Source organism: Pseudophryne corroboree, chromosome 2, assembly GCF_028390025.1.
Source record: "Pseudophryne corroboree isolate aPseCor3 chromosome 2, aPseCor3.hap2, whole genome shotgun sequence".
NCBI classification, from domain to species: Eukaryota; Metazoa; Chordata; class Amphibia; order Anura; family Myobatrachidae; genus Pseudophryne; species Pseudophryne corroboree.
In genome coordinates this window covers 701,626,267-701,646,243 of record NC_086445.1, presented here as the reverse complement: position 1 = coordinate 701,646,243, position 19,977 = coordinate 701,626,267, and the positions used below count along the sequence as shown (strand labels likewise).

Genomic DNA, 19,977 nt, shown 5'->3' with positions numbered 1-19,977 from the left:
AGCACCTGTTCCAGTATCCTGGGATTAACCAGAACCTACTTGAGGATTACTAATACATTACCCCAGTGAGTAATCCGCGAATTGAGCGTATCACGGGGCTTATATGTTGTATGTTTTTGTCTTGTTTGTTTTGAGTATACCAGTATTAGGATTGGGTCTGGGACTGAGTGTCGACAGCACAAAGGTCGACACACCTTAGGTCGACGCCAATTGGTCGACACACCTTAGGTCAACATGGACAAAAGGTCGACAGGAACAAGGTCGACATGGAAAAAGGTCTACATGAGTTTTTTATGTTTTTTTGGTGTTGTTTTCTTCGTAGAGTGACCGGGAACCCCAATGCACCGCGTCCCCTCGCATGGCTCGCTTCGCTCACCATGCTTTGGGCATGGTGCCTTCGCTCCGCTACCGCTTCGCTCGGCACACTTTACCGTTCCAATTATAGTCCACGTGGATCGTTAAGTATGAAAAGGTTCAAAAAAAGAAAAAAATCGTGAAAAACTCTTGTCGACCTTTTTCCATGCCGACCTTGATCCTGTCGACCTTTTGTCCATGTCGACCTAAGGTGTGTCGACCAATTGGCATCGACCTAAGGTGTGTCGACCTTTGTGCTGTCGACCTGGAGTCCGGATACCTTAGGATTCACGAGTAGTAATTTTTACTATAGTTTTTATATAAATGGAATATAAGAGGGCCACTCTTCCACAGGTTATTTTAGTACCTTGTCTTGAATAAAGGAAATAAATATATTTTTATTTAAAGAAACATTGGTATTAGAATTATTCAGCTACCTATTATTTATATAGATTGATATTATAGTGAACACTTGATGAAATTAGCGCTGGGAGATATTCTTCTATTTGCATTAACTGTGAGGATAGTGGAAATCCTTGTTACTTTTCCATAGCAGCATAAGTCTATCAAGTGATGCATACAAGCGCAATCCTCAACTCTTCCCTTCATTAAATTAAATATACTTAGATGCATTAATAAAAAAGACAACACATATCCATCTTATATTGATTAACTTTTTAATTCTTAAATTACTGTGGTAGCTGGGTTAATGCTGTAGTAGGAATAGCTCAGAGTTAATAAAGTCAATAGATTAAACAATATAAAGAGATTTGTAGGTGATTCCACTCCTTTGCACTTGGCCTATCAGTCTTGTTTCTGGCCAATCAATACAGGCCACAGGTTTTGCCAACTTAAAATACAAAATCACCTTCACCCCTACCATAGTCACTGGCTGGAGGGTAGTTGCCTGCAAAAGATAAAAATAATAATGTTTCAGGCACATTTTTCCTGGAATCCTTGGGGTATATTTACTAAGCTCCCGGTTTTGACCGAGATGCCGTTTTTTCTTCAAAGTGTCATGTCGGTAATTTACTAAGCAAAAATCTCGGCAGTGATGAGGGCATTCGTAATATTTTGGAAGTCCTAGGAAAAAATCACGAATCAATACACCATCGGTCAAATACGCCTGCAATTTGGTAGAAATCGGGAATTTACTAAAAAGTGCAAATTACAAACACTGCCGACAATAGCCAAACACTGCCGTGCAGAAATACAATTCGTGAAAAAGTGCTAAAAAAAAACAGACCTGCTTTTTTTTACCGTGTTTGATAGGCATGCACGGATCCATGAGATCCGTGCATGTTTATCAGTGGGAAGGGGATGGGAAAGTGTGTATTTTTTGAAAAAAAATTGCGTGGGGTCCCCCCTCCTAAGCAAAACCAGCCTCGGGCTCTTTGAGCCGGTCCTGGTTGCAAAAATATGGGGAAAAAAATGATAGAGGTTGGTCCTGGTTCCAAAAATATGGGGGACAAAAAGCGTAGGGGTCCCCCGTATTTCTGAAACCAGCACCAGGCTCCACTAGCCAGATACATAATGCCACAGCCGGGGGACACTTTTTTATGTAATCCATTTGTAATCCAGGTACTTGTCAAAATAAAAAAACGGACACCCGACCTCGCACTGAAAGGGGCCCCATGTTTTCACATGGGACCCCTTTCCCCTAATGCCAGAAACCCCCTCTGACTTATGTCTAAGTGGGTTCCATCAGCCAATCAGGGAACGCCACGTTGTGGCATCCTCTTGATCGGCTGTGTGCTCCTGTACTGTATGACAGGCGGCACCCGGCAGTGTTACAATGTAGCGCCTATGCGCTCCATTATAACCAATGGTGGGAACTTTGTGGTCAGCGGTGAGGTTACTTTCGGTCAGAGGGGGTTTCTGGCATTCGGGGAAAGGGGTCCCATGTGAAAACATGGGGCCCCTTTCAGTGCGAGGTCGGGTGTCCGTTTTTTTATTTTGACAAGTACCTGGATTACAAATGGATTACAAGAAGAAGAGGCTTCTACACTGGAGTATGTGAGTATAATTTTTTCCACAGGTACACCATGGATTCTACATGGAGAAGAGGACCGACCCTCGTGTGAACATAAGGTAAGTATGTGTATATGGAGGTGTGTATGTATGTATTAAAGTTATACTTTCAAGGTGTGTGTCTTATGTTTTTATTGGGGTATTTTTTAGTAGTAGTACTACAGGTACCAGCGGGCCCGGTTTTCCTCCGCATGCTGGTACTTGTGGTTCTCCAAGTACCAGCTTGCGGGGGAGGCTTGCTGGGACTTGTAGTACTGCTACTAAAAACAATATTCATTTTTTTACACAACGGCTATCAGCCTCCCATCCGCAGCCCATGGATGGGGGGGACAGCCTCGGGCTTCACCCCTGGTCCTTGGGTGGCTGGAGGGGGGGGACCCCTTGATGGAAGGGGTCCCCACTCCTCCAGGGTACCCCGGCCAGGGGTGACTGGTTGGTTATGTAATGCCAGGGCCGCCGGGAGCTATATAAAAGTGTCCCCCGGCTGTGGCATTATGTATCTGGCTAGTGGAGCCCGGTGCTGGTTTCAGAAATACGGGGGACCCCTACGCTTTTTGTCCCCCGTATTTTTGGAACCAGGACCAGGCGCAGAGCCCGGTGCTGGTTGTTGAAATATGGGGGAACCTCTATAATTTTTTCCCCTATATTTTTGCAACCAGGATCGGCTCAAAGAGCCCGAGGCTGGTTTTGCTTAGGAGGGGGGACCCCACGCATTTTTTTTTTGTAATTTAACACTGATTATTTTATTTTTTAAAAAGTGCACAATGAAGCCCAGCACGGATCTCTCAGATCCGGCCGAGATTCATTGTATTAAAGTCGGCAGTGTTTTACAAGTCACTCACGTAAAACACTGCCAAAAAAACCGAATGACATCGACATCGGAAAAACGGAAAATGCAGAATACGACAGCTTATTAAATTAGCCGTAATAAACTCAAAAAGTTGCAAATTTACACTTGCGATGTCATTCGTGATTGAACTTTGACCTCAAACCGGAAAATACGAATCTTAGTAAATTTACCCCCTTGAATGACAAACTTCATTATAGAGCAAGGCAATCTTATTATCATTATTTATTGTTATAACACCCTTGTTTTTTTCACTAGACAGTGAACCCTTACAACTGAAAAAACTAAACAAGAACAGGATGAGAGAAGATTTATATGGCTGCTGTGGCAACCACAGTCACATGGCATATAAAGTACAGTGCTAAACAGGGAAGCTTTAGAGTGTTCCTACAAACGCTCTCTTTTCACTGTGACATTCTCCCCTTCTTTCTTCTCCTTCTACTTAGAGCTGTGACCCTATGGTAGCTATGACTACAGTAGTTGAACTCTAGAGATGTATTGAATAGGAGATAATGATTTGTTTGCAATATAGCTAAGACAAAATCATATTTATATTTAAAAGGTTGTTAACTTTCTGTTTAAATACAACCAGAAACCTCCTGTGTCATTCTTGTTCTAAGCTGACTACACACAGGCTAAATGAGTTGCTTACCCCGTCTAGCTACAATAAAACTGTTCCCCACACATATGTATACCACATGTAGGTATGTCATTTTTTACCAAATTTTCCATCAATTGAAAAATGTATTGGCTCCCATGGAATAATATACAAGGGGAAAAAAGTTGCAGGTGCACTATCTCACACCAGCTCAACCTGTAATAACCAAAGGCATTTAGCATAATCCTGGCCAGGGCTATGAGCTTACCCACCGCGCCAAGGTAGCCTCTCATTGGGTAAGTCCCTAACACTAACTATAGGGGTTCAGGTCTGGGGGCAGGACACCCCAGAGCCACCCAGCCAGACAATCCCAGGGCACCGCAAGAGTGATACAAATAAAGGGTTAAAGAGGTAGGAGCAGCTGCTGCTGCATGTGTGAGTGATGTGAGGAGTGAAAGAAAATTATGTGAAAATGTCACATATATATAAAACAAACTATAAGGGCACTTTAAAATTAAATTTAAAATTAAAAAAAGAATTGCATCCCCCATCCATTTTTCATTTTTAAACGAGCATCCGACAGCCAAAAAGTCTAGAGTTTAAATTACGTACAGCATTCACAGTTCACATCAAAGAAAAGGTCGGCAGAGCAATATTGTTTGTAGGTGATTCCATTGTAGCAGTTCCAGTAAGCATTCTGTTCACCAGTCACTGGGTATAGGCCACTGGCTCTCCCGGCACAGAATCCTTTTAGGGTTTTGGCTGGAGATGCAGGAGGGTAGTTGCCTACAACAGTAAAATGCATATAATAATATTTTAGTTGATTACATCCTTAACGCGTAATAGAGGATTCAATACTTAAAATAAAAATATAGCTGAGGTTTCAATAATACAAATGCAGATACAAAGCCAGATTAAGGGCCACGTGGGCCTGTGACTGGAAATGAGTGAGAAGCAGAAGAACTATTACCAGTGCAGTGTGGGTGTGGCCAAAATCATGTGGGTGTATGTATACCCCCTACACTATCAGCCCCATTTTCTCGCCCTAAGGGAGTTATTCAGAGATGAACACAGATGGATGCATACATAGCCAGATCTGCGTTCATCTCGGCACATGCTGGGTGCTGTCCAACATGTGTGAGGCCGCCCCCTGATGCATCTGAAATTAGATTGCGGAAGCATTGGATCTAAGGTTGACCCCTGGCAGCACAGCCTGGCTGCGCTGTCAGGCGGTCAGCGAGCACTTTTTTTTCCGGAGCAGCTGCCTGTGACGTCAAAACACAGTCCTGTCTCCCAGTTTTTCCGGCAATGCCACCGTAACACCGTAAAACACCACTGCGATGCCGTAATTTCTCCCCGCAACAACATCGCCTATCAATCACATTGCAGTTGCATCCTTCAGGGATGCAACCACAATTTTTATGGCGGTGCAGACACTGTGCGGCCACTGCGCATGCGCAGTTTTCCGCCACATGCAAACGTCGCTGCGGGCCTCTAAATACATCAAAGCAGAAACACTGCATAATACTGTGAGGAAAATAGAAATACAATGTTAACATTATGATTTCTGCCCAACAGTATGGCCAGCTGGGTGGCTAATCATCATCTTGCCACCATAATGATGGGCATATCTTTATGTGGAGCCCATTGTTAATACGGCCCTCTGCAGATACATTTCCTGGGTAAACATAATGCTGTGTTAGATAATTTGATGCGCATGTGCAGTAGGAAAAAGTGAAAGTTACACCTGAAAATGGTGCAAAATGCTTTTGCACTAACTCTACCTGAGCAATTTTACTGTAAGTACAATACTCAAGATGTCTAGGTAATGCAGAATTATGTGGCAGCATAGTGTTATTGGAACCTCTCTTCTGTTTGTAACAATATCTGCCTTTTTATGCCACCTTGTCTGATTTCATTGGATCACACAAGAAATAATTCATTTTACCACGAGTGATTAGTTGCCCATGAGAGCGTATAGACCTAGTCAGAGAGGAACAAGGTGTTTTACTCACCAATGAAATTAGATTTTATTTTGCAACGTGATATACCTTAATGTTTTTCCCGATGACTGTATATTTTATTGTAAGATCCGTTTACAGTATCTGGAGTATGCAGAGCGTTTGAAGCGGCACAGAATGCAGAGGCTGCTATACTAAACCATCGTTACTGTAGATCATACTTGCCTACCTGACCCCCTCCATGAGGGAGAAAATACTCTGTTCCTGGACTTTCCTGGTAATGTATGATTGCCATCACCTGTGGTGAGCTAGTTAATTGATAAGAAAGGTGTTTCACCACAGGTGATGGCAATCATACATTACCAGGAAAGTCCAGGAACAGAGCTTTTTCTCCCTCATGGAGAGGGTCAGGTAGGCAAGTATGCTGTAGATAGTAGATACTACTATTGATGGGATATCTTTTGCACAGGCCAGTTTTTTCTTTTATATAGAATGCACATTAATATATGTTGGCAAAGCAATATAATAAAGAGTCAAATGGGCTATTTTATTTAAGCCTCACATTTTTTGCCTTGATAAATTAAACATTTTTATTGCAGCATATAGGGCAATTTATCAATACTTTCTTGCATGGATACATACCCAGACAAGAGGCAGATTAAAAAGTAAAGTGATCATTATGTGATCGTTTGACTTCCAGGTTTAGATAGACCCTGCCAAGCTATTTTGCATGTGCAAGTGTTAGTTAGTGAAGGGGGGTCTGATAATGCTGTTAACCTAAAATTGCAATTGCGTATCTTAGGCTACACAGCTACTGCCATATAATGGTGTTAGCTATCTGGGGTCTAGCTCTGGAAAGCTAAGCTTGATAAATTTGGCAATTTTGCAGTCCCCACAGAAAATGGAGGGACCACAGTAGATGTGTCTGCAGGGCCGAAACTAGGGTTGCTCTCACCCGGGGCAAGATAGTAAATTTGCGCCCCCCCCGCAAAGTAAAAAAAAAAAAGAAAAAAGTATAATTAAAATACAATTTTATATATATATATATATATATATATAAAATCCCACACGTTACACCACAGAGGAGCCTCTGCCACACTACAGCCGCTTATGCACGTTACACCACAGAGGAGCTGCGTATACACATTAGATAGATTATATAGGGGGCACACTATCACACATATGGTGCAGGTCCCAGGGGAACTCTGACACCCACACACAGACCAGGGGCACCCTGACACAAAAACAGATTGTATATGACCACATTGACACACACACGGTATAGGGACCAGATGTACACTGACACACACACAAAATATATAGGGACCAGATGTACACACACACACACACACACACACACACACACACACACACACACACACACACACACACACTGTATAGGGACCAGATGCACACTGACACACTGTATAGGGACAAGATGCACACTGACACACACACACACTGTATGGGGACCAGACGCACACTGACACACACTGTATAGGGACAAGATGTACACTGACACACACAAAATGTGTAGGGACCAGATACACACTGACACAACACACACACACACACACACACACACAAACACTGTATAGGGAATCGGATCAGACGCACACTAACACACACACACTGTATAGGGACCACAGGAACACTGACACACACACACACACACACACACACACACACACACACACACACACACACACACTGTATAGGGACCACAGGAACAATGACACACACACAAACACATACACATTGTAGAGGGGGAGCTGTCTGCCAGGTAGAGAAACATACCTCATAATAAATCTCTCTCTGTCACAGCTGCCCCTCGTTCACAGTCCACGCTGCTGCGTTGTGTGCCTCCCCCTGTTCCCAGGCATGGGGGAGGGCTGTGGGCTCAGGGCTGCTGGAGACATGCTGTCTCCGTGAAAGCTCCCCTGTCAGAGGAGCCTGCAGAGTCCAGTGCGGAATGCTGCAGCGTCAGTGACAGTGACTCATTCACTGTCACTGACTGACTGCAGCCGCCAGCCAGTGTGCTCTCATCAGTCCCAGGCTCGGCTCTGCTCAACCGCGCCGGCCAGACTACTGTCTCCGTCCTATCTCCCTCACCTCCGCGGCAACCAGAGATTTTGGCTGCAGAAACAGCCTCCCTAGCGCCCCCACATTCCAGCGCCCGGGGCGCGTGACCCCCTAGCCCCCCCTTAGTTACGGCCCTGGTGTCTGATATCTGCTACAGTGCCTAATTCAGATCTGATCGCAGCAGCAAATTTGTTAGCTAATGGGCAAAACCATGTGCACTGCAGGGAGGGGGGGGGGAGATATAACATGTGTAGAAAGAGTTAAATTTGGGTGTGGTGTGTTCAAACTGAAATCTAAATTGCAGTGTAAAAATAAAGCAGCCAGTATTTACCCTGCACAGAAACAAAATAACCCACCCAAATCTAACTCTCTCTACACATGTTATATCTGCCTCCCCTGCAGTGTAAAAATAAAGCAGCCAGTATTTACCCTGAACTGCTGAGTTGATCGCAGCAGGATTTTTGTTAGCAGTTGGGCAAAACCATGTGCACTGCAGGGGAGGCAGATATAACATGTGCAGAGAGAGTTAGATTTGGGTGGGTTATTTTGTTTCTGTGCAGGGTAAATACTGGCTGCTTTATTTTACACTGCAATTTTAGATTGCAGATTGAACACACCACACCCAAATCTAACTCTCTCTGCACATGTTATATCTGCCTCCCCTGCAGTGCACATGGTTTTGCCCAACTGCTAACAAAGATCCTGCTGCGATCAACTCAGAATTACCCCCTTGATCAGATCTGAATTAGGCCTAGGGTACCATCTCATTACATTTAGGGGAAACTTAATTAATGCAGACATATCCAGAAATACTGTCGTTTTTGGCTGTTTTTCACTAAAAGACTGTTTAATAAATATCCTCCCAAAAATTATTTTGCCTCAAATATATAAAGATGTTTATGATTTAATTGTTATTCCAAAAGGCAAGTAGTAATTTGTTTTATAATAAAAAAAATGTGCTCAAATTAATCAATCAATTGAAAAGTGATTGTAGGCAGTGGATTTACCACTAGGCATGTGAGCAATGGTATCAGGAGTGGGATGCGGGTGGTGCGGGCCGCACCCAGATGTCACTCTGGGAAGGGGTGACACCAAAATACCAGCTTCTCCATAGTGACAGGAGCCTGGTGCTGCAGTGTGACACTCTCCTGCAGCACCTGGCTTCTGTCATAGAAGAGGAGCCGATACTAGAGGCACTGGTCTCTGGCGGCAGCTCAGCATCTCCATGGGATACTGGGCTGCCCCTGAATGATGTCACCAGGATTCCAGGCTGACACCACACCCCTTAAATTTAGGCCAGCCTCCTTTTCAGATGCGCGCGCCTGAGGAGCATGAGGGGGGTATTAGGGTGCACACCTGGTGTTTAAAGACAACCAGAAACCTCCTGTATGATTGCGGCTCTGAGCTGACTACACACAGGCTAATTGAGTTGATTAGCAAATCTAGTTACAATAAAAACTGTTCCCCACACATATGTATACCATATGTATGTATGTATGTATGTATGTATGTATGTATGTATGTATGTATATATGTATGTATGACTTTTTGTTTTTGCACAAATGTCCATCAAAAGAAAAAGTTATTGGCTTCCATGGAATAATCCAATAATTAAACAAAAAGAATTGCATCCCTCTTCCATTTTTTAAATGAGCATACTACACACAGAAAGTCTATAAATCAAATTACGTACAGCATTCACAGTTCACGTCAAAGATAAGGTCGGCTGAGCAATATTGTTTGTAGGTGATTCCATTGTAGCAGTTCCAGTAAGCATTCTTTTCACCAGTCACTGGATATAGGCCACTGGCTCTCCCGGCACAGAATCCTTTGAGGGTTTTGGCTGGCGATGCAGGAGGGTAGTTGCCTACAACAGTAAAATGCAAATAATATGTTTTAGGATTCAATAGTTATCAAATCAAGAAGATTAGATTATTTCTAATGATTACATAATGATCCATAGTAAAGCATATGGAATATAGGATACTAGTACTTCCAAACTCTTAATGAAATAGGCTATATAAAAATACAGCACAATTAGTATGTTTCTATATACCACCCACTTCACTGGAGAAGTGAACGTGGCAGGGCCATGTTAGCGTGATTTGTTGTGCATCATATTATCATGCCCCTGTCCCTTGCTGCGTAACTCTGGAAATTACCCACCACCTCCCACCTGGACCTGCTGGCACCAATAAACTATAGCCAAGTATGCCCATCTGGGTGATCTTGGAGGGTAGTTTGTCGCAAGTGCAGGGCTCCAAACTTGCTACAGGCAGCTTATGATCATATCACATGCAAATATGTTTATGATTTCATTGTTAGTCCAAAAGGCAAGTAGTATTTAACAATAAAAAAGTGGTTCAAATTAATTAAAGGGACAATTGATTTGTGACTGTACAGTAGGTACAGTAGTGCATTGATGTGATATTTTCATTTCTGCTGGACAGGGGCATTTCAGTTACAGTATAAAGGTATATGGGCCTAATTCAAGGTTGATAGCAAAACAACATTTTCCTCTAATGGGCAAAACCATGTGCACTGCAGGTGGTGCAGATATAACGTGCAGAGAGTTACACTTGGGTGGGTTATATTGTTTCTGTGCAGGGTAAATACTGGCTGCTTTATTTGTACACTGTAATTTAGATTTCAGTTTGAACACACTCCATCCAAATCTAACTCTCTCTGCACATGTTATATCTGCTCCACCTGCAGTTCACATGGTTTTGTCCATTAGAGGAAAATGTTGTTTTGCAATCAACCTTGAATTAGGCCCTATATGTTGTGCAAAGTGTCCTTTCAGATGGTTATGAAAATTTTAAATGGATATACTGTATATACCTATGCACAACATAGTAAAACAGGTGCTATTATCCATGCAAAAATGTCTGGCAGCAACGCTTTCATTTATATGGCAAGTTGTACTAGATCAGCTAAAGGGGTATACACACATTGAGATTTGTGCTTAACTTTTGTGCTAGGCGATTTAGACTAGGCAAATTCCATTAAACTTCCTGGTGTCTAGATCGCCAATACACACATAGTGATGTGTATAAAGCGATATGTGCTAAGCCCCCCCCCCCCCCAAACAAAAGGTTATTTTAAAATGGTTCGGGTGATGTAGATAGCGATTGCTATCACTCATTCTATACACACAAAGCGATTTGAACTCACCTGCTAATCAATCTGACTAGATTTTGACTGCATGCACACAAGGTCTAAGTCTGCGATGGCAACGCATATCACCATTGCTACGAGGTGCCCAGATCGATTTGTGCTTAATTTCTAAGCGATCTGGAGAGATCACTTAGAAAAGAGGGACAAAATTGCACTGTGTGAATGCCTCTTTAGACTGATTGATATCGCAAACAGACAACAACCACTTCAAACTTCACTTTCTCTCCAGCCGTTAAGCCAGAGTAATGCAAGGTCAAAACACTAATTAGCTGTCCATCTAAATTCTCCCAACTTTTCAATGAAGAGACTCGGGACCCTTGCGACCAGGAAGGGGGACGTGGCCTTGTGTGAGAGGGGCGTGGCTGCTGCCTAGTGGGTGTAGCAATGCGGACCAATTTCCGTCATTTTGGTGGCATGCCCAGCAGCCGGGCAGCCCGCTGCTCACCTCCAGCAGCCGGGTAGCCCCCTGCTCACCTCCCAGAACTGAATACATGCCGCGGGCATGTGCACGGCATGTATTCAGAGATCACTCACTGCTTTGAAAAGCAGAGCAGTGGGTTATCAAATGTTCCCCCAACTGCCTCCCCACCCGCGGGACACTGCGACCCACAGGTGGGACAGCCAGATAGTGTCCATATAGCGGGACTTTCCGGCTGGAATCGGGACAGTAAGGAGGTATGGCTTGGGGATGATATCTCTGGGAAGAGACAAATATTGTTGGTGCTTCTAGAATTCTTAAACATTTGCATTAGGTCATGAGAGGTGTAGTTTACTACCATGACATACAAATTACAGATAGATTCAAAACTAATGCATCCCATACATTAGCTGGGCAGTTCCCTGATGCCAATCCAATCTGATGATCAGCGTTCAAAAATGCTGATTAGCGAACATCGGCAATCCATTGGGGAAAACACGGTTAAAAATCCCTAACTCGATTATAGCGATTATTATTTGGTTGGAATCATTGAATGAAGAATTTCCAACAAGTTAGATTTCCCCAGTCCCCCTGACACAGGCATTGGGAGAGCAGGAAACTGTCCCAATTCTCTCTTGATGTATGGGCCCCTTAAAACATAAAGAAAGATTCAGTTTGCAGCATCCAAACTTTTGATGGCTTTCAGATTTTCTCAACATTACTGTAACTCACAGGTTCTCAAACTCGGTCCTCAGGACCCCACACGGTCCATGTTTTGCAGGTCACCTGTAGATTTATAAAATATGACAGTTGGTGATATACAGTGCATTTGCTGGGTGACATGGAAAACGTGAACCCTGTGTGGTCCTGAGGACTGAGTTTGAGAACCACTGCTGTAACTGAATCATACCTGACTACAATCCCGGACCACAGGAGGCTCCTGAATTTTGGAGAGCTGTCCTAGGAGAGCAGGATACTCTCTCACATCCCACCAACGACCTAGTAATATGAGTGGGTTTGTGGCACAATGAGTCTCAGCAAATAATGTCTTCATTGTCCAACCTGCCATTCCCTTCCAGGATCTCTCCCAGAGGAAGTAGAAATATTGTAAATATGTACGGGCTAGACACAGACCAATTGCTACATTTTATTTTAGGTAAATTCACATTAAAAAAATATTTATCTTGATAATATTAATTTATCTTGATAATATTTTTTTTAACCTACATTCTACATAAAGACCAATTTAATTACTTAATAATATTAATTACTTATTTAGAAGGTACTGTGTGTGCAAAAAAAGCATGTTGTACATAGTACTACATGTTACAAAACACAAAGTCTTAACTCTGCATCCTCGGCTCGGGAGACAGTATATTGTATCAGTGCTCAAAATATATGTTTAATGTTATTTTTCCTCTTTGTTGGCTTTCTCCTCCATCACAACTTTCCTGTCTAGTGAGCACATAGAAACTATAAGAGGAAGCTCCCTGCCCTGGAGCTATTATTACATTGAAGCCAGGATGTAAAAAAATGATTGGACTTATTGCACTATGTAAAACTTTTCTTAGTCTTACAACCCCGATTGGTTCTGTTTTTTTCAAATGCTCAAGATGGTTCTGCTTTATGGAGGAAAACAGTCATCCCTGTTTTACTGAATTGTAGTTGAAATATAGGGTTTAGTTGAATGTTTATATACAGTGACAGTGGCAAACGCTGGATTTTTAGATGGGGTATCCAAATGAAGTCCACAATCTCCTACTCTACGGAACACTAGAGCAAGTGGAGGAGTCTTGGGGAGCAGTAGAAGAACCTAGTAACGGCCCTGGACATTAATTGGTCTTTTATACACTGGATACTGCATGGAAAACAGTATTAATATTTAAACGTATGGATGGTCTGCAGTATAGGCTGTATCTAACATTTAAATAATATAAATAAGTGGTCATGAATAGGTTAAACATACCATAATAAATAAATAAATACACAAACATACTAGAACCAGTACTGCACTTTCTAAGCACACATGCTCCCAGCTCATGGTAAGGCTCCTGACTCTTCTTCCTAGTAGCTACTCTCTGGTCCGGAGCACTGATTGAGGGCTCAGAACCACACACACCAAAATTGTTAGAAAAGGATGCTACCACTGGGCATGTCCAACAACTCTGCTCTGTCCAATAAACTTCAGGTCGTGGCAGCTGCTCTAGTAATCATATTACATACCATTACTATTGTTGTCGTAATTTGAGCCATTTCACAAGAGAAGAGGGGTTTCCGGGCAACCGGAACCCCCCCCCCCCCCCCCCCCCCCGCGCATATGCCTATGAGTGAATATGTTTTGAATTAGATTATTACATTTAGCATTCAAGATCACAATTACTTACAGCATTCACAGCTCACATCAAAGACAAGGCCAGCAGAGCAATACTGTTTGTAGGTGATTCCATCAGAGCAGTGCCAGAAAGCATTCTTGTCACTGGCCACAGGATACATTCCACTGGCTTTACCAATGCAAAAAGTATAGGTAATAGTTTTTGGACCAGTTTTTTTAGGACTGGTGCCAGACGGACTAATCTTAGGACGGATGCCAGAGGGGCTACTTTTAGGACTTGTGCTAGAAGGGCTACTCTTAGGACTGGTGTCAGGGCTACTGGCAGTGGATCCTCTCTTAGGGTTGCTACCAGTTGGGCTGCTGCCAGCAGGCCCACTCTTTTGGCTGTTTCCAGATGGGCTTATATTAGGGCTGCTATCAGAGTTACTAGATTTGTGGTCAGTACTGTGGGCAATTCCAGACTCTTTGCTCTTGGAATGGTTGTCAGAGCCACTGTGAGTATTAACTGTACTGTGAGAAGCAGATGAAGAACCTGTAATAAAAAAGGACTCCCATTACATCCCACTGCATATGTCGTTGCTGCAGTCACATTTGCAGGGTTTGGAAAACAAACAAAAGACAAATGGTTTTGTTGATGCTGAGATGCTAATACAACAAAGTGTTTGTAATTCTGAATGTTTACAAGCAGAAGTCAAAGTTAAAAATAACAGTGAGGAAATAACTCATATACTCGGAAACTCTGACATAAAGTTTTGGTTGTGTGTGAAAAATGAGTATAAGCAAGTGCACATTTTTTTTTTTTTTGCTCTCTTGTTCCTAAATGTATAATCATGTGTACAGGTTGAGTATCGGGACCAGGAGCATTCCGGATATGGTTCCGCAACGAGTCTGGAGCATCAGCAGGGGGGTCCTGGGGGTTCGAGGTAGGTCTGGTGTGTTGACGGGGCTGGGTGGTTCCGGGGTCTGCTGCAGGTCTGGTGCAACCAACGGCCGGAAGGGGGGTGGGGTGGGAAAGGGGTTTGGGAGATCAGGTCCAGCACATCAGCTGTGGGATCTGGTGAGTCTGCGGCGGGTCCTGGCAGCATAGACGGCGAGAGAATGGCTGCAGAGCCACTCCCCCAACTCTCTGTGATTGGCCGCAGACCCCAGTGATGTCAAGATGCTGGCCACATCATGATGTCACTACAGGGACGAAATATTCCGGTGTTTGGAATATCTCGGTTTTTGGGTATCTGGATAACGGATACCCAACCTTTACTGTAATAAATAGATTGCAGAGAAAAAAAATAGTAAAAGATAGGATTTTTAAAAAAAATTGCATAGAATTTTAAGAAATAATTAAAAAGTATTGTGGATTTTTGCAGCAAACTAACAATTGCTTTAACTTTGACTTGCATTTTGACCTTTATACCATTTACTGTATTTTATCTTGCTTAGAAAGCAAAACTAAATATGCATTGGACTTAAATACAGTAGCTCTATCATTTTTACATCTACATTTTAAATGAAATTAAATTAAATATACTTAGATGCATTAATAAAAAAGACAACACATATCCATCTTATATTGATGAACTTTTTAATTCTTAAATTACTGTGGTAGCTGGGTTACTGTAATGCTGTAGTGGAAATAGCTCAGAGTTAATAAAGTCAATTGGGTCAACAATATAAAGAGATTTGTAGATAATTCCACTCCTTTGCACTTGGCCTATCAGTCTTGTTTCTGGCCAATCAATACAGGCCACAGGTTTTGGCAACTTAAAATACAAAATCACCTTCACCCCTACCATAGTCACTGGCCGGAGGGTAGTTGCCTGCAAAAGATAAAAATAATAATGTGTCAGGCACATTTTTCTTGGAATCCTTGAATGACAAATTTCATTATAGAGCAAGGCAATCTTATTATCATTATTTATTATTATAACACCCTTGTTTTCTCACTAGACAGTGAACCCTTACAACTGAGAAAAACTAAACAAGAACAGGATGAGAGAAGATTTTTCACAGCTTTATATGGCTGCTATGGCAACCACAGTCACATGGCATATAAAGTACAGTGCTAAACAGGGAAGCTTTAGAGTGTTCCTACAAGCTCTCTTTTCACTGTGACATTCTCCCCTTCTTTCTTCTCCTTCTACTTAGAGCTGTGACCCTATGGTAGCTATGACTACAGTAGTTGAACTCTAGAGATGTATTGAATAGGAGATAATGATTTGTTTGCAAGATAGCTAAGACAAAATCATACATATACAGTATTTAAAAGGTTGTTAACTTGCTGTTTAAATACAACCAGAAACCTCCTGTGTCATTGCTGTTCTAAGCTGACAACACACAGGCCAAATGAGTTGCTTGGCCCAATTAGCTACAATAAAACTGTTCCCCACACATATGTATACCACATGTACAGTAGGTATGACATTTTTACTCATTTCTCCATCAAAAGAAAAATGTATTGGCTCCCATGGAATAATCTAATAATTAAAAAAAAGTCTTGCATCCCCCATCCATTTTTCATTTTTAAACCAGCATCTATTTTTCATTTTTAAATGAACATCCTACATTCAAAATTTAGATTACGCACAGCATTCACAGTTCACGTCAAAGATAAGGTCGGCAGAGCAATATTGTTTGTAGGTGATTCCATTGTAGCAGTTCCAGTAAGCATTCTGTTCACCAGTCACTGGGTATAGGCCACTGGCTCTCCCGGCACAGAATCCTTTTAGGGTTTTGGCTGGAGATGCAGGAGGGTAGTTGCCTACAACAGTAAAATGCAAATAATAATGTTTTAGTTGATTACATCCTTAGGGGTCTATTCATGAAGCAGAGAAAAGCCCTGTTTTGCGTTAAACAGGGCTTTTCTCTGCTTACCGCAATTCACAGAGCCGGTTACCGTGGAGAAGTCTCTGACTTCTCCAGCGGTACCCCCGCTCTGTGCCTGAATCGCATCACCATACCTTTGTATGGTGAGTGCGATTCATGAAGGTGCGGAAAGCTCTGCTTTCCGCTTCTCCATGGAGTTCAGGTTCGCCATCTCAGGACGGCGTAACCTGAACTGCGGTGCGGAGACATCAGGGAAGCTCAATGCTTCCCTGATCGCTGCTCTGCACCTCGCGCTGGCTCCGCCCCCCGACCTCCCAGCAACCACTGCGGCCTGCCGGGAGGTCATCATGCTGCGCATGCGCAAAGGGACCCGTCACTGGACCCCGCGCATCGCAGAGAGGGACCGCCGGAGAAGACGTCACCGTGGGAGCCCCAGACACCGCAGCGCATCGTCGGAAGGGTAAGTATACATGAATTGCTACTTATCACGGCTATACATCGCATCGAAGCGATGCGATGTATAGTGATAAGTAGCAATTCTGATTTCGTTTTCTACATGAATAGACCCCTTAATGCGTAATAGAGGATTCAATAGTTAAAAATAAAAATATACTGAGGTTTCAATAATACAAATGCAGATACAAAGCCAGATTAAGGGCCACGTGAGCCTGTGACTGGAAATGAGTGAGAAGCAGAAGAACTATTACCAGTGCAGTGTGGGTGTGGCCAAAATCATGTGGGTGTGTGTATACCCCCTACACTATCAGCCCCATTGTCTCGCCCTAAGGGAGTTATTCAGAGATGAACACAGATGACTGCATACACAGCCAGATCTGCGTTTAACTCTGCATATGCTGGGGGCTGTCCAACATGTGTGAGGCTGCCCCCTGATGCATCCGAGGCATTGTATCTAAGGTTGACCCTGGCAGCACAGCCTAGCTGCGCTGTCAGGTGGTCAGCGGACAGTTTTTTCCCTGAGCGGCTGCCTGTGACGTTTTGCAGCCGCCCTGAAAAAACAGTCCTGTCTCTGAGGTTTTCTGGTGCCGCCACCGTAAGACCATAACTTCTCGCCCGCAAAGACGTCGCCTGTCAATCACATTGCAGTTGCATCCATCGAGGATATAACCACAATTTGTATGGCCGCGTAGCCCCTTGCACCACTGGCAAACTGCGCTGCGGGCCTCTAAATACCAGGAAAATAGAAATACAATGTTAACATTATGATTTCTGCCCAACAGTATGGCCAGCTGGGTGACTAATCATCATCTTGCCACCATAATGATGGGCATATCTTTATGTGGAGCCCATTGTTAATATGGCCCTCTACAGATACATTTCCTGGGTAAACATAATGCTGTGTTAGGTAATTTGGTGCGCATGTGTAGTAGGAAAAAGTGAAAGTTACACCTGAAAATGGTGCAAAATGCTTTTGCCTCCAACTCTTCCTGAGCAATTTTACTGTAAGTAAGATGTCTAGGTAATGCAGAATTATGTGGCAGCATAGTGTTATTGGAACCTCTCTTCTGTTTGTAACATTATCTGCCTTTTTATGCCACTCTGATTTCATTGGATCACACAAGAAATAATTCATTTTACCACGAGTGATTAGTTGTTCATGAGAGCGTATAGCCCTAGTCAGAGAGGAACAAGGTGTTTTATTCACCAATGAAATTAGATTTTATCTTGCAATGCGAGATGCCTTAATGTTTTTCCCGGTGACTGTGTATTTTATTGTAAGATCCGTTTACATTATCTGGAGTATGCAGAGCATTTGGAGCGACACAGAATGCAGAGGCTGCTAAACCAGACCATCGTTACTGTAGATACTACTATTGATGGGATATCTTTTGCACAGGCCAGTTTTTACTATTATACAGAATGCACATTAATATGTGTTGGCAGAGCGATATAATAAAGGGTCAAATGGGCTATTTTATTTAAGCCTCACATTTGTTGCATTGATAAGTGCAAATTTTTTGTTGCAGCATATAGGGTAATTTATCAATACTTTCCTACACGGACACATGCCCAGACAAGAGGCAGATTAAAAAGTAAAGTGATCATTATGTGATCGTTTGACTCCCAGACCCTGCCAAGCTATTGTGCATGTGCAAGTGTTAGTTAGTGAAGGAGGGTCTGATAATGCCGTTAACCTAAAATTGCATTCATGTATCTTACAGGCTACACAGCTACTGCCATCTAATGGCGTTAGCTATCTGGGGACTAGCTCTGGAAAGCTAAGCTTGATACAATTGGCAATTTTGCAGTCTCCACAGAAAATGGAGGGACCACAGCTACAGTACCATTTTATTACATTCAAGGGAAACTTTAATTAATGCAGACATAGCCAGATATATTGTAGTTTTTGACTGTTTTTCCATAAAAGACTTTAATAAATATCCTCCCAAAAATTATTTTGCCTCAAATATATAAAGATGTTTATGATTTCATTGTTATTCCAAAAGGCAAGGAGTAATTTGTTTTATAATAAAAAAAAAATGTGCTCAAATTAATCAATCAATTGAAAAGTGATTGTAGGCAGTGGATTTACCACTAGGCATGTGAGCAATGGCTTCAGGAGTGGGATGCGGGTGGTGCGGCCCGCCCCCAGATGTCACCCTGGGAGGGGGTGACACCAAAATACCAGCTTCTCCATAGTGACAGGAGCCTGGTGCTGCAGTGTGACATTCTCCTGCAGCACCTGGCTTCTGTCATAGAAGAGGAGCCGATACTAGAGGCATTGGTCTCTGGGGGCAGCTCAGCATCTCCAGGGATACTGGGCTGCCCCTGAATGATGTCACCAGGATTCCCGCCGATTACACATCTCTTAAATTTAGGCCAGCCCCCTTTTCAGATGCGCGTGCCTGAGGAGCATGAGGGGGGTATTAGGGTGCACACCTGGTGTTCAAAGACAACCAGAAACCTAATGTATGATTGCGGCTCTAAGCTGACTACACACAGGCTAATTGAGTTGATTAGCAAATCTAGTTACAATAAAAACTGTTCCCCACACATATGTATACCATATGTATGTATGTATGACTCTTTTTTGCACAATTGTCCATCAATATAAAAAATGATTGGCTTCCATGGAATAATCCAATAATAAAACAAATAGAATAGCATCCCTCTTCCATTTTTTAAATGAGCATACTACACACAGAAAGTCTATAAATCAAATTACGTACAGCATTCACAGTTCACGTCAAAGATAAGGTCGGCTGAGCAATATTGTTTGTAGGTGATTCCATTGTAGCAGTTCCAGTAAGCATTCTTTTCACCAGTCACTGGGTATAGGCCACTGGCTCTCCCGGCACAGAATCCTTTGAGGGTTTTGGTTGGAGATGCAGGAGGGTA

General features: G+C 42.8%; 2 long non-coding RNA genes across 3 annotated transcripts; both read right to left on the bottom strand.

The window, feature by feature from the left end:
- Positions 1–1,054: 1,054 nt before the first annotated feature.
- LOC135051109 (uncharacterized) lies at positions 1,055–9,734 on the bottom strand. Of its 2 annotated transcripts, none has more exons than XR_010242042.1 (3): positions 9,567–9,734; positions 4,443–4,616; positions 1,055–1,261 (listed from the first exon to the last, which is right to left on the bottom strand). It is a non-coding gene; the product is annotated as an uncharacterized LOC135051109 (long non-coding RNA). The 2 variants fall into 2 exon arrangements; XR_010242041.1 differs by lacking the exon at positions 9,567–9,734 and adding an exon at positions 7,589–7,974.
- Positions 9,735–15,404: 5,670 nt separating this feature from the next.
- On the bottom strand, positions 15,405–19,977 carry LOC135051108 (uncharacterized). The gene is made up of 3 exons (XR_010242040.1): positions 19,809–19,977; positions 16,382–16,555; positions 15,405–15,614 (listed from the first exon to the last, which is right to left on the bottom strand). It is a non-coding gene; the product is annotated as an uncharacterized LOC135051108 (long non-coding RNA).